Source organism: Polyergus mexicanus, unplaced genomic scaffold, assembly GCF_030449975.1.
Source record: "Polyergus mexicanus isolate NDT 795.1 unplaced genomic scaffold, iyPolMexi1.0 SCAF_11, whole genome shotgun sequence".
NCBI classification, from domain to species: Eukaryota; Metazoa; Arthropoda; class Insecta; order Hymenoptera; family Formicidae; genus Polyergus; species Polyergus mexicanus.
The window spans coordinates 560763-577068 of record NW_027223331.1 but is presented as its reverse complement, the minus strand read 5'-3'; the positions used below and the strand labels follow the sequence as shown (position 1 = coordinate 577068).

Here is a 16306-nt window from a genome sequence, read left to right as displayed (position 1 = left end):
ACCGCGCGTCTCTACATTTTCCGCAGTCAGAATCAGAATACAAAAAATAGAAAGAGACAGCTGCTACACGATCGCAATCTGTCTTTTTCTAACGATGCGTGGTAGGGTAAAGAAGTCTTTGTTGACTTGGCAACAGAAAAGTAAAGGGGATAAAAAGATGGAATGGTAATATAAAGCATGCTACCTCTGTCTAATATTCTTCTCACTCCTTAAGACTCGGATATGCTATGTCTATGATAAACACACACACACATACATGTATACACAGCATGTTATACGCCTCAAAGTTTGATATTTGTTCTTTATTTACATATGGTTGGGTTATATATACGTATTTCATGCACATACCCATTGTCATTCACATGGCGTGATTCTAGCGAGAAGGTAATGGTGCGAGATGATCCGTGTGTCGTCGTAATATCTCTTGAGATACGATCGCAATAAATATCGGAAGGAAGTAAACATTTAATATTATAAGTATAGCGCAGTTTTCAACACGCACAAATTCCGCGAATATACGTATTATCAATAAACAGTCAATATATCATGCCATTTACATCTTAATTACTTGAATCAAATAATCATCATTGCGATACTCTTACGTATCGTTTATCGCAAGAATTAATTAAATACACAACCTGATAATCATTAATTGTAATCCAGAGACACGATCATCATCGCAAACACCGCACACGATTAAAAAGTTCGCATGATTAATTAATTTGCACGACTACGATGCGAAATCATGAGGCGTATCGATGATTATTCATCAAAACGATATCTTTTACGATATATCTCATTTTAAGTAAGAATCAAAATGTGACGGAGAAATTATAAATTTATAATTTGTTAAGTTTTAATATATTTGAAAGTTTGAAGTTTAAATTTAAAGTTTCAAATATCATTAATTGCTGTAAATTTGCCACTAGTTGAACTTCTTTATCGTAAATATTCCAAATAATTTGGATTATGCACAGAGTCAATATTTATGTTTTAGTCAATATTTATGTTATTAGTGTTTTAGCATGTGCGAGTACATAATCCGCGTTAAAAGGCCATTGATTTATCGTAGGAATATATTGTACTTGTATATTCTACGCAAAATTGGATTTACACGGGGATCGCGAGAGATGCGCGAGAATAACGAATCGCAACAATACGATATGTTCTATAATGCTAAAGCAAAATACGTACATCAGGCATAATGACAATAACAAATGCAAATTAACACTCGGCTGAACATACTGTTCGTAGAACAGCTTGTGAAGCTTTATTTCAAACTCGCGATCTAGAATTTAATTATTACGACGTCATATCGAAATTACGCCACATGAAAGAAAATTCGATCACCATGAACGAAATATAAATAACGATAATGGATGTGTAAAATTTAATAAATGGATACTGTAAATATGTAACGATAAGAAATATAATATTTAATAAACATATGTAAACCGAGATGTTATCGAAAACATGTCATAGAAAATTAACATAATTTTCTCTCATGTTTAATATTCAATCAGGATACATTTAGTTCTTCCCATTTTTCATAAAAGAGATAATCCATAAATTTTCTAGATTTTTTATTCAAATGTGTTAATACACATGCAGATGTTTAAAAAATAAAATAAACAATATCCTAATATTTTATTTTTTAGTATACACGTGTCATATACATTATAATAATTAGCATTTTTTATTATTAATATTTTTAATTATTAATTTTATTAAAAGTTATTTATCTGAGAGATATAAATTTATAAGCTTTTATTTTAGAATTTTGTTATTTTTGATTTTTATTTTTATTTGGAGAACTTTAATTATTTATTATTATTATCATTATTTTCTAATAATAAATGGGCACTAATTCTAAAACGGACTTTATTTGTTTCGAAAATATAGTTTTATAAATATAAGGTCGTGTCCATTTTAATTATACTCTTACCAACTTATAGCTTCATACTTATATACATCTGTGCTATTTTATATCCAGAAGACATAAGAAAATAGATCTAAAATGAACATTCAGTCGATTGAACGCGCGAGAAAATCTTTTATCGTGTAAAATGAATCAGGCTGAATGATAGAAAATGAAAAACGATAAAATAATGTATCATTGACGTTTCTCGTCATATTAAAAAAGTTACGTTTCTAAAAAGCTTGCTTTAATCCATCAGCTTGTCTATTTTCAACACGTACAAGTTAAAGTATCGGATGCAATTTTTTGCGACCGTAATATGAAATATTTTGTTTGGATATTTATAGATCCGTTGAATACAGAATGTCCTAGATTCATAGCTAACTTGTATTTATAGATTCTCTAAATAATTTGTTGATTTATCTGTAATGAAAACATCGATGTAATGCATTAGTAATAAATCATCTATTTTGAACATCTCAATTATTTGTTTCAATTAATCTAATAGGTAAAACTTTTCCAGTTAAATTTTTTCTAGTTAAATTAATCTCCTTGTTGAAAATTTATTTTAATTTGATCTCCGAAATTTAATTCTTAAAAAAAGTTTTCTGAGTAAAAGATAAAGAGAGAAAGATGATTTTCTATGTATAAATAAAATTTTAATAAATAAAATAAAATTTCATTAAACGATATAATAATTATGAAAAATCCTAGCGTGTATTTCTATCTTTACAAAATTATTCCGAAATAACCTTTGATATTACTTAAATAAAAATGCAAGTAAAAAAAATGGAATTGAATAGAATGAGCTTTGCCTATGCGAAAAATTAATGTATGTAATATTTTTATTCGCGATAGTTTAATATATGTAATACTTTTATTCGCGATATATTGTTAAATTAATTATATTTGCGAAATATGAAAAATTTGAAAAAAATTGTCTTGAAAAATTCATCAAAAATCGGCGACAATCCGATGAAAAAGAAGGAAAATATCCTATAAAAATTTATATACGAACATTTGCGCGCATTTTATTGTGTCATGAAAATTCTGAAAATTCTGCAACGGAGAACTTGACGCGCGAATAATTTTTCTCACGCGAAAAAAATTGCTCGGCTCTTGTTATTAGTTCGACTAATAATTTCCCGAAACATGAAACGTGTAGCATAATTGTTAGCGTGGAATAATTACGCAAATCACGGCCGTTTGAATTGCAATTTGTGCGCTTAACTACACTTTTTACATTATATCCTGTCCATTAATAATTTTATCACAAAACGATTTTCTCTTCCTCTCCTTCTCTCTTTCTCTCATATATTTTTAAAATTGTAAGAACTTGTATTGGTTATTTATGAAAATTTTAAATATATTTCTTTCATTATTTAGGGATAATCTGTTATCAGTTCAAATAATTTTTTATCTTGTGATGAAATATATATTTTAATCTTTGTTATTTAAAATATAATTTGAAAAATTAATAAAAATTAATCATTATTTATCATATAAAAAATTATTAATAATTAATATATAATTTTAGTATAGCGAGTAATTACTATATAATCATTATAATATTCCAATATTTTTAGAAATAAAAATAAAGACTACATATATGTTTAAATATTAATATTTTATCGCGCAAGATGCTACGTCGCATCTCTTGAGATATCTAGAAAACTAAGAAGAAAACAATTGGAAAATAAAAGAATGGAGAGTTATGAAGAATCGATAGCTTTGAAGGCATCGTGACGGCAATTCGGACTGTGAAATACGAAGGTAAAGTGAGGGTACGTTAACATCGTGAAATCGGCTTACCTCATTTCGTTTTGCTTCCCGTCAGATCAAACGCGTGCATATTCTACTAGCGCGGCTATAAAGTACCATCGTCCTCATCATCATCATCGCAGTTGTTTTTCGCGTTTGTGTTATAAAATACGAACGTTGCTCGCGATACGAGGCGTTATTCGCGAAGTACGATTTTTGTTTCCGTAACGCGATTTTACATAATATTCCGGATTTTTGCATGGAACAGCGTGAAGAGCGCGTGTGGATTCGCGCCATCTTCGACGCGAACTGCGGTGTCAATTTCAGAACGAATATTGTACAATTGAAAAGGTAGCGCGCCACGTCAGTTTGAACATATATAAAAGAATAAAAAATTGAAGTTGAATCAAAATAAAAAGGAATAGAGAAATATTTTGTCGAGCGTGTGCGTCACGCGCAAATATAGGATTGATATTGTAATATAAATATATATTTATAATCATCTTTCTTTCACTTTTTATATTTCCAATTTTATACCATAATTTTATAATTAGTTTCATATATGTTTTGGATATCGTAAAGTTGCTCGTGTCTTTTCTCGCGTCGAGTTAAACACATGGATATTTCATTGACGCGATTACAAAACATCGCCACTCCCGCCGTCTTCCGTCATTTCCTTATTTCCGTTGCGAGATACGAAATTCAAGACGTTATTCGCGAATCACGATTTCCGTTTTCACGACACCATTTGACGTAATAGTCCGGACTCTCGCGTCGAGGAACGCACATTCTCGCATCATCTTCGATATGAACTGCTTCATTGATTTTAGGCCGAATGTCGGACAATTTAAAGTTACATGCGGCATGGAAAATATAATATATATAGCTTATAGTTATATACATTAATTATTAATTTAAAATAAACAAATAATAGATAGGATTTCTAAAAAATTACAACTCGTTTAAGCTTTAATTAGAATTTATTATATCTAATTATAGTTTGCTTTATAATGAATAAAGATATTATAATGCCATAAAAAAATTGGCGAATAATAATTTCTACAAACTATAATGTGTGTATTAAAAATTATTTCGCCTTTCTGCAATCTGGTTCTATATAATATATATGTACTATTCGCTGACGCTATTTTGTTTATATTTGAATGTAAGATTATCTTTTTTATTTGAGACAAAAATATCCGAAAAATTTAGGAGGCATTTTACAGTGAATCATGAATGCAAATTTTTGGCGGATATTTGAATTCGAACCTAGACGAGTTTTAGTTCGTGAAAAACGGCCAATCGCGTGGTACGCAACTTTATTCAAATGACGGTAATAGGATTCGCGAATATGGAAATTTATGACCAAATCTCCGTGTAGAACACGACCGAACTTCTCGTAATAAGAAATCGCGGAAGTGAATAATGCACGATGAAACTTGAAAAGTTTACGTATTTTTAAAGCATGAACTCTCGTTAGAAAGTCAAAACTGTGTTGTTAAATAGCTTCGTGATATCTCCTGTTGGAAAATCATCGAGCACTTATAATATCACATTTTTTCAGCAGCGTATAAATCATTTAATATTGTATAAAGAATACGGTATATGTGAAAGAAAAGCTTAAAATTAATTAAAAATGTGAAAAAAATATGCATAAATATACTGTAAAATTTTATCGAAATTTTTATTTTTATTAGGATTTTCATAAATATTCTATTACATATGCCCTTAACAAAATTAAATAAGTAAATTTATATATTTGTTGATATTTTTAAAAATTAGCATATTATAAAATTAGAAATCTTATATCGAAAAAAAATAATATATATTTTATATTAATTTTCCATATATATTATAGATACTTTATAATATTAGATAATTATATATATATTTGTAATTCTTGTCTGTAATAAGATCTGTACAAGATCATTGGCATCGACTATCGTCATTCTGTTTCGTCTTTTTCTGTAAGTCGAGAAGCTTTACAACGCTAAAATATGTTCTATACTTAGAGAAAAACTAGATCCTATTATTGCATTTAGTTTGCCATTTACCAGCAAACGAATATTCAAGCGTATATGGTACGTGTATGTTATGTATAATCAGATTACAGAAAGATGTCACGATGCCTTTGATAACCGCACGACACTGACAACCTTATGAAAATTTTGAAGGCGAAATAATTTTGAACAATACACGTTATAATTTAAAAAAATTTTTTTTCCCACAATTTTTTAAATAATTGATTAAATTAAAATTATATTAAAAATAATTTTGATGTATTTACTTATATGTATTTCTTTACATTAAAATTTATTTTTATGGCATTATAACATTTTTATTAATTATATAGCAAATATAATAATTAAATATTACAAATTATAAGTAAAGCTTAAAGGAGCTGTAATTTTTTTAGAATTCCATAATTTGTTTATTTTAAATTAATAATTAATGTATATAATTATAGCTTTAAAAAAATGTTCTCGAGCGAAAATGACGACATTTTTTGATGTAAAGTTATTTCTTTAACTCTAATTATACTTATCAATTATTAAGTTGACATAAAAAATTAAAGATAAAGTTTTATGTTGAATTTAGCCCTGAGTTTATAGATCATATATGAAGGATGGGATTTTTAAATTGGGAAGATGAGTTTTACCGCGCGTTATGAATAATAGCAAACTGGAAGCTGTTTATATTCTTGGCAACTAAAACATAATGGAAATAGATGAGCAATAATGTGTTTCAAGGTAGAAGCAGCAGCTCTCGATATATATGTGTCAGCCACATCGAAAATCGATCGACATATATAAAACAAACGCGACGCGATTGTTTTAGCCGGCAGAAAATTTTGCCAACTCACGAAATAATTCGACTCATTGCACTTGCGTATTTATTCTGTCGCGTATTACGAATACGCATAATGCGTGATCGATGTAATGATGAAAAAAATTTTCAATTATCGATATCGATAAAATCGGTTTTAATATTAGCGTCAGTTTGTTTTTCACTGTTAGATATAGATCTATATCTCATATCACTCTATCTTCTTAAATCTTATATTATGTGTTTTATACGATTACGCTGAATATTAATTCAATAATATTTTTATATATAATTATATTCATTGCACTTGTCGAATTAACGTATTAGTCGTCGATAAGACATGTCCGATCGGGCGATTTCAAAGATAAACAATATATTGTACATAAATTAGCTAATATTAGAGATAAATACGCGAATATACTTGTCATGGAAGACGAATAACATTCATGTTCTTATCGATATATTAGCTACATTAAATATATAGACAATATCTTACCTCAAAATTCTCACAGCTGGTTCTCGTTTCCCGATTTAGCTACTTTCAGCGCATCTTGCCCACAAGAGAAAATCGATTTACAGTATTTTAGTTCATGACAATTCCACTCGTATAAATAAATAATATCACTATGTCTTTTACGCTGATTAATCGAGATTTCGGGAGACGAAGACATCTTCCGTTATTATATACGTTTGACATTAATCGATTTATTATTTCTTTGTCGTTACATTTATCCCTTCTGATATTTTTTATTTTAATTATATTTTTATTAATATAATTAAATATAATAATTACATATATTTAATTACTTTTATTACTCTTCATTTATATATATTCGATTTATTTCTTCAATCATTTCATCACATTCTGCTCGTACTGGGTATATTCGTGTGTGTTTTTTAAGAAAGTGGAACCTTTTGTTTTTCAACAAGGAAGGTTAGTGGAAAAGCGAGACATTGTGCGACACAAAGTAAATTTCATTGAGCTTATATTATATTGAATGAGTAGTCAGTATTGTTTGCAAATCGTCTTAGCGGAAATACGCGACTGAGCCGATGAATTAACAGCCTTGCTATTACATAATATACTGTATAAATACTGTTAATTCGTTTTATTTACACAGCTCTATGTATGATTATGAGTATAGGATTAAAAATCATATATTTATAGCATCATGATTGCTTAACAAATTATTTATATATAATAACATCATATATAAACCCAATTTCCAGTTAAAATTGCAATATTACATTAATAATTATATTAAGGGCCACACACAATAATTTTCTTTTACTATATTTTGATTTAATATAAAAAAATTTTTTTTAAATTCTATTTTAGACATGAATGATCAGAAAGTAATAATTTCTCATTTCGATGAATAATATAATAGGAAATGAAATTTTATTTGTATCAGTTCAAAGTTTATATTTTTAAATTAAATTAAGAAAAGTAATTTTTTTGATCTGTGTTTACGGCCATCTCCTTTTCACAAGTAAATTAGTAGCGAAAATATTAATTATTAATGCTACAAATATTAAAAAGAATTATATCTGCGATTAATTAATCGCATTGTTGCTTTGAATTGAAAATTGAAACGTTAAATGAAATTTGTACACGAAAATATCGGCATATTTCATTATTATGGATAGTAGAGCATAGACAATGTGTCATGTATGATCGTATATCGATGATTAGCATAATTACAAAATATATCCATCGAATGCTATTATTAAAATATTAATGCCTTTGATCTAAAACAGCCCCTCTTCTCGATTAATTTATAATTTATGAAATGAATTTTCCACTAATAGTCCGTCAATATCCATTAAATGACCACAATGAGCATTTTCGAAAGCTTTCTCAGAGCGATAAAATTGAAACGTGCGATCTACATGAATGAACACATAAGATCGCCGATGCGTATTAGAAGTTATCTTCTTTGTAAACATTTAGTGCACCGTCATTTTGAAACTGCACAAAGTCGCACCATCACAGATATCACAGGACACACGTGGTTCACAAAATTAGTAAAGATAGATTTCTATCTTCTCGAGTGTCCGCGTGTACTTAACACATCGCGGTATAAACAGAATCCTCTTCGTCTTCATCCGTTATTCGTCTTCACTCACATAAGAGGACGTAATACCAATTCCACGCTTGTCAATTATTTAATAAGACAAGAAGACGTATTCTATCCAAATATTGACGGTGCGTAGGTTTGAAGATCACTGATCATTGATTACGAGCAACAAGAAAAGTACATATAAATCATCGGTATGATGAAAACCGTGGCGCGCAAAAAACGATTGATAAATTATCCGTTTTGATTAAAGAAGAGAGATGTTTCGGCTAAATGGGACGATAATCTTCTCCAGCTTAAATAAATTAAATTTTGTTGGAAATTAATGCGCAAATATCGTGAATGCTGATTATTGGAAATTTGAATAGAAATTGTTACGTAATTATAAATTATTAAATTTCATGAAATTCACTCCAAAGCGTATAAGATTATGGCGAAATTAGAATTGATTAGTTTTGATTTATCGAACGAGAATATGTCTTCGATATAGCAACTGTTATAGTTTTCAATCACATGGCAATCACATCGTCAATCTATTAATTAAAAAAATGTTTTTAGCATTTTTTTTTTTTATTATAATATCCACACGTAAAAAATTGAAGTTTAATCGTCATCATTCGTTTATTAAATATGATATCTTTCGCATTCGGCAAGATAAGGAGCGGAAGATCAGAGTTAGAACGTCAGTCTTAAATACTTCTCGGATTCAATGACTCATACTGACATCATGATATCCAGGAACAGTAGATTGAAATTAGACCATCGTCATTGATCTCTCCAGCGTTGGGATACGTATCTTCGAGTCGACACCTCAATTTACCACTCGGCATTTATCACTGCAGATTCTTTTTACGCGAAAGAGGATTTCGCTTTTACTCCGTAATTCTTCTCGCGATGATGGATAATCAAGGACCCCCATCGCCACGTGTGTTACATCGCGTGTTGTATCTTCAATATTCGCGAAATATTTATGAAAGAATTCGCATATCCCGGGCTAATGTTTTGCTTACACGACGAGAAGACTCGAGCGTATCCGGGGAAAACAAAGACGTATTCTGAGCGAGCAATTGAACGACCCGACACACAGTGTGTGCGGCTGACACGGCTCGCGAGGCCGCAGTAAACTGTGGGTGGTTGCTTCAGAGGCTTTCCCGCTTTCCACCAGCGACGCACCACCGCGCCACCCTGTCTCTGCGTCTCTCACCCTCGCCCTCTTCGTCCTACATCGAACGGCGGTGCCGCTTCCACCTTCTCGAATCCCTCCGCCGCCACCCTCATCCGCTCTCTCTCTCTCTCTTTACCAGCGAATTTCCGAGCTCACCCTCTTCATCGTACTTCCACCACCCGAATGGAGAAGGATGGTTTTTCAACGTCCCGCGCCAACGAACGCCCATGTCCGCCATCTCCGCGAGGTCGAGAGTGAATCTAATTCGCTAAAATCGAGACGTCAAGTCTCAGATCAGATATCAGGCGGATATTGCGATTATCAACTATTTTTAGAATATCTATATTAATCCATTAAAAGTCTATTCAATGTCTAATTATACAATATGAGATACATTACATTTTAATACAGAATATAAAATACAATATATATTAACAAAATTTTAATATAAAAAAACTTTAAGCATTTTTTATTTAGAATTATTAATCGATTTGTCAAAAACTGTATTTATAAAGAGAGTAGTACAGAATTTTTTCTAATGATACACAATATAAACAAAATATTTTTTATCTAAATTAAAAATGAAATACAAATTATATGATTACATTGTTCAGATTTGAAACGTTAATCATCAATATTTTAGCAATAAGATCTTAAAGCAATATTTTTTTTTAATTTTCTAAAAATACTAATTAAAAAGTTCTAATTAAATTTAATTCAATAAAATCAGTTATCTTTTTTTTAATCAGTTTCTGAATAATTTTTTACAAGTTATTGATTTCTCTCTCTCTCTCTCTCTCTCTCTCTCTCTTTTCTGTTGGAATTTATGTGGAAAAAAGCAATTATCTTAATCGATTGACAGCGTGTGTCCTCGTAATCATGTAAAAATTGATACGCTGCGAAGCGGAATTCATCAACTTCCTGTTGTACCACCTCCCACACATATCTGTCCGTTCATCCTCTTGTCGCACAGATGTATATGTAATATGTAACGTGTGTGTATCGAGTACATATGGCAGAACAGAAAAAGTTTAGCGGGATAAAATAAAGTATGACGCGCGGAAGAAACTAGACTGTCTGCCAGATAAAATATCCACATATTGTATTTACTGGATGTCAAAAGTCGCATTCCTTTCTTTGATAATTAATAAAAGCTGAAAATAAATCTAAGTAGTAATGCGTGATTAATATAAAATATAATATAATATAACGTAATAATAATTTAAATACACTAAATCTCACTACGTTAACACGCAGCATTTTTGCTTGCGCGGATATAACAGTGTGTTAAAAATTTAATAAATCGAACTGAAACAGGATATTATATTCGTAGTTGTAATCGATAAATGATTACATGTTTAGAGAATTATTTTTCCTGATAAATTTTTTTTTTAGATCGTCGCTTTAGCATCATAAATCTCGCGTTTCTATGTCTCGTAAAGTCGAGAAGTTTCTCCCTGCTGGCAGCAGGAAGAGTAAATCCTGACAATTAATCTGTCTCGCAATTATTAATCATACCAGCCGGCTTGATTTTATTCGTTGTGGTGTGTGTATAAACAATCGATATTTAGCTGTGGCGGTAATAATAACGAGGTTCGTTACTTTCACCAATTAGAAGAGAAGAAAAATATTTTCGTATCTCGGCAAACTTCTACAAACTACGTGTCTGGAAATAAGAAGAGAGACGAAAATATATATATATATATATATATAAGTATAAATTATTATTAGTATATATATAATTATTACTGTAATAAAAATATATCATTTGTGTATCGTAAAAATAATTTTCAAGTAATCTTTGGAAAAAATAAAATATATCTATATAGTCGAAATAAGAAAATACAATATTAAATGATAATATGTCAGGGAATTGACGGTAATAATTAAATTTTTTTCCGAAAAAAAATAAAAATATGTAAATATTGTAAATATATTACAAATAAATTATCAGAATTGTCTGGAGAAAAGCGTTTGATTATGTTATACATATATGCTTTAACTCTTATTGATCGTAATTATCATTTGATATCGTTAACATTTAAACTAAAGAGTTGTACTATTGTTAATTTGAAATGGATAGAATTTTAAGATTATCTTTTGCAAAGTCGATTTAGCCAACGATCGTAATTTTTATTTTATTAATCTGCATTTTTATTGTCCTCTTTTCTGAACCAAGTAGACCTGGATTTTTTTATCTAAAAATCCATTTATCGACAAAATCTCTTCGTGGAATTACAAGAAAAATGTAACAGAATTCGATGGAAATAAAATCAGAATCTGTATATTTTCCCTCGCTCTGCTTTCTCTGAAATTTGATTCCTTGTGTAGTAAAAAAGAAAAGAAAAACAAATTTTCATTGCAATATGTACACAGCGAATTTATATCGTAAACTGTACATCTTGTGCAAAACTCTTTGAACATAAATAGATATAAATACACATAAATACACGATTAAGCATAGTACTTTTTATCAATGCAATTGCAAACTGATAATATTAATAATACGTTTGCGATAAACGAAGTTTATTAATAACGAATTATTTGTTTGCAAGAATATTTCGCTCATTAAACAACACGCGATTTTATAAACGTGTTACAAATAGACATGCATCAATATAATTCTGTGATGCAACATTAAAATTGTAAATTATTTGTAAATTACGCCAATCGCAAATAATTAAACGATTCAAATGACAAATAATTTGATACCTCTCAAGTATCGCTATAATTTCATTGAAATTATTGAAAAGAGCGTGTAAAATAAAACTTTATATATTTCTCTCTCTCTCTCGAATATTTTTAAAATATTTATAATAAAAAATATAAAATATGGTCAACGTTTTTTACATTTTTATTCAATCTATATATATATATATATATATATATATATATATATATATATATATATATTCAAGAGATTTTTTAATATTTATAATAACAATTATCAGCATATTTATACACTCATGAAATTTTGTTTTATCAAATCATTAAATTCATAATTTCCTAATTATTAAGTTGGAAACAAAAATTTATTTTAAAAAAACATTTTTAAGTTCTTTTTCATATTTATATATAAATTTTAATAATATAATAGCATTTTATTTATTTATTATTATTTTTTTTAATACATACATTAATATGTATGTATACGTATACCTAATATTTTTTTATATTTAAAGTCACAAAATTTATATAATTATATTTATAAAATTGATAGTCATATTAAGTTTGTGTTCATTTAATTACAAAGTATTATTCCCTATTTTTATAAAAATATGGTTTTAAGATGTTTGGAAATAAATTTTCCGATTTTTGTCCTATATTGTAAAAAAAGCTATTCATATAGTAAAAAAATAATATAATACACAGCTGTATCACGCTTTTTTTGCAACTATAAAAAAAAAGATGATCCTCTTGTTATCTGGGTCGTTTCGTAAATTGGAATGACATCAATTCGCTTTGCTTTTTCTCGATTTTATTCAACGTAAGAGTAGTTTTATATTAAGATGGATTGGGAAAAATCGTCTCAATTAATAAAATATCATGGATAGAATATTATTATATATTAATATTATTAGCATATCTATTAAAAGTATTCATCGATATATTATTTTTAGAAATATTACATGAAATTATCATTCTTTTTATTAGTTGTACAAATTATTTTTTTTATTACGTTTTATTATACATTATTTTGTTTAAAACATGATTCACGAGAAGAGAATGAATCTAATAATTAATAAATAATTAATTATAATACTAAAAGGAGGAGAGAGAGAGAGAGAGAGAGAGAGAGAGAGTTATATATTATACATACGCAATATATAAATATTTTAATACAGTAATTTATTATTATTAAAATATTTCATTATTATAATGATTTTTTTTATTATTAATATATTTTATTTTTTTTCTTATTTTTATTATTTTTATCAAAAAATTTAGAGAAAATTATTTATTAATTATTAATTATAGTTTGCAGGAATATAAAATAAGACTTCAATAACCAATGCAATATGCGATAGAGTTTTTGGAAATACTGCGTGTTTTTTCAAATTATTTTCCTGGGCGAAAAATGAAAGAATGATTCTATTTTTGTCTTACTATTCTTATTATTTATTAAATATTATTGTTATGAGTCTCAACGAAGATTAAGACGAACATTTGTGACGAACATCCCATTTTCAAGAAACTTATCTCGGAACCGGAAGTCAAATTCCATTTAAATAAATGATTAAGCAATTAGTTAAATAGAGATTCTACAAGAATTAATGTTAGAATTAACAAATAATTTTTGCTATTATACGAATATTATATTAATTTTTTATTGAATTCGTTTTCGATTATTCTTTTATGCGAAATTTTTCTTTTATATTATTATTCTTATAGATAACACGTGATATAGCCACAATTAGTAATCTTAATTTTTTATTTGGATTGATTTAACTTCTCTAATTGAATTTTCAAGGAGCTTCTTACATATGTGTGGAAATGGCTTTTTGAGAGCCGAAAGTTTATTTTACAGAAATTATTATTTAAGTATTTCTTACGTAAAAATTAACGCGTAGCACTCTATTCTATTAATTTCTTTCTATTCTATTAATTATAATTAAAAATCTTAATTTTAAATCTTTTATTAACTAAATATAAATGACGAATTTCTTTTATCCGTTTAAATTATTAACATAATATTAAGATTCAAATATACATACCTATATGATGAATCTCGCGAAAAATCGTCTTTTATGAATATCTGTTTTTTAAATTATATTTACTCTCCTCTTTTTCTCTCTTTGTAATATCTTCTTTCAATTTCCATTGAAAATTTGAGAAATAAGATGGTGCTTCATATTGTAATGCGGTTTTTAATATTAAATTATTTTCTCTGTTGCTGTGACACAGAATAAAATTTTTGATAGTCGATAAACACAGTATTCGCGACGAACGAATCCGTTCGACTAGCAATATTGTTTATGTATAAGTTGAAATTACGTAAAGTCGGATTGAAATGCCGCTACAAATGAGTGACTTTGCTATCTCACGTTACGAGAGTATTATTACAAGAGTATCTCAGATTTATACAACTTAGCTTGCATTAAAAGACAAAAAATGCGCAAGATACTTATTAAGAATAATTTAGATATAGAAACTTTGAACACTCTCTTTTTTTCTCTCTCTTATATTAATATTAGTTTCTTCTTTTTATATGGAATCTTAGACCAACCGCGTCACCGCATCCAATTTAAAATTCATGGATGAATCCGTAGCCAATTTCTTGGCGAAGATAGAGAATTATCATTCGTCACAATTTTTTTGATTATGATGAAATTGTAAGTTAACTTGAAAATTAAGTTTTAGTTTAACAAGTAACAAGATAAATTATATTAGGTACTCTGTGAAATTTAAGAGATTTAAAAATCTCGTTTTGAAAAATTGTGGATTGTAATTCGTTAACGATTATCATCCTTCTTTTAAAATAAAGATTTTACATTATGAATAAAATACTTTGGAAATTAAATATGATAAAAAATTATTAAAAAGAGTCATTTTTTTTTAAATTTTATAGTTTCTAATTTAAAATGATTAAATTATTGACAATTCTGGTTAATCATATCTGAAATAATTAAAGAATAGAAACAGTTATGATTTAACATAAAATCTTTTACGTTATAATTTTTCTTTGATGAACTAATTATAATTTAAAAAATAGGTACTTTTTTTAGGAAGATGAAAGAAGTTTGTAAGGTTTAATTTAACTGAAGAAAACATATTTAATATAGAAAGAATTATAATCAAATTATAAAATTTAAATAATCGCGAGCTAGTAAGAGCCATACGCGCAAATTATAAAATTATAGATGATAAATAAATTATTTAAATCTCAAAATAATTTTAAAATTAAATTGTTAAAATAATTTTATTTTAACAATTATATAAAGATTTTGTTTTATAATAATTTTACATTAAAACAATTTTAAATTATTTTAGCAATTGAAGTGTATATATATCTCCCTTTCCCTTCGTCTCCCTTTCTCTCTCTCTCTCTCTCTCTCTTTCTCTATCTCTTCCTGAAAAATATTGAAGAGCTTGAGTTGTCTCTAAAACAGTTTCTTAGTTTTCAAGTCTTTCTGAATTATATATAAAAAAGATAAATACTCGAAATTATTCTTTATTTTGTAAACTCAGGAAAGAGATTCTTTTTCAATAAAGATAACAGTGGCATAAAGTACTTCAGTAATTTATTGATTCACACCTCTCGATGTTTCCTTATTATAATATTTATAATAATAATAATCATCATAAAATCATAATAATAATAATAATAATAATAATAATAATAATAATAATAATAAATCGTTATTTCAAATTATTGTACATCGATATATTATCTCATATATATATATATATATATATATATATATATATATATATATATTTATTTATTTATTTATTTATTTATTTATATAATATCTATATCTCGTGTATATATATATACTCTATATTAATATTTATATTTATATATTTATAGTTTTTTCTATCTACGTTTCCCGC

The 16306-nt window shown here is 27.6% G+C and overlaps 1 protein-coding gene across 3 annotated transcripts in view; it reads right to left on the bottom strand.

The window, feature by feature from the left end:
• The window catches only part of LOC138937772 (octopamine receptor beta-1R), a 51378-nt gene extending 41672 nt beyond the window's left edge, over nt 1-9706 (bottom strand). Inside the window, exons 1-3 of one of the 3 annotated variants that reach the window (XM_070304362.1) lie at nt 9311-9706; nt 7313-8881; nt 7002-7176 (exon numbers count right to left, since the gene is read on the bottom strand). The gene's annotated coding sequence lies outside the window, so the exon portion shown is untranslated. Of the gene's footprint in view, nt 1-7001; nt 8882-9310 lie in introns of all 3 variants that reach the window. The other 2 variants (XM_070304361.1, XM_070304363.1) reach the window with 2 other exon arrangements.
• Between the last annotated feature and the right edge of the window lie 6600 nt (nt 9707-16306).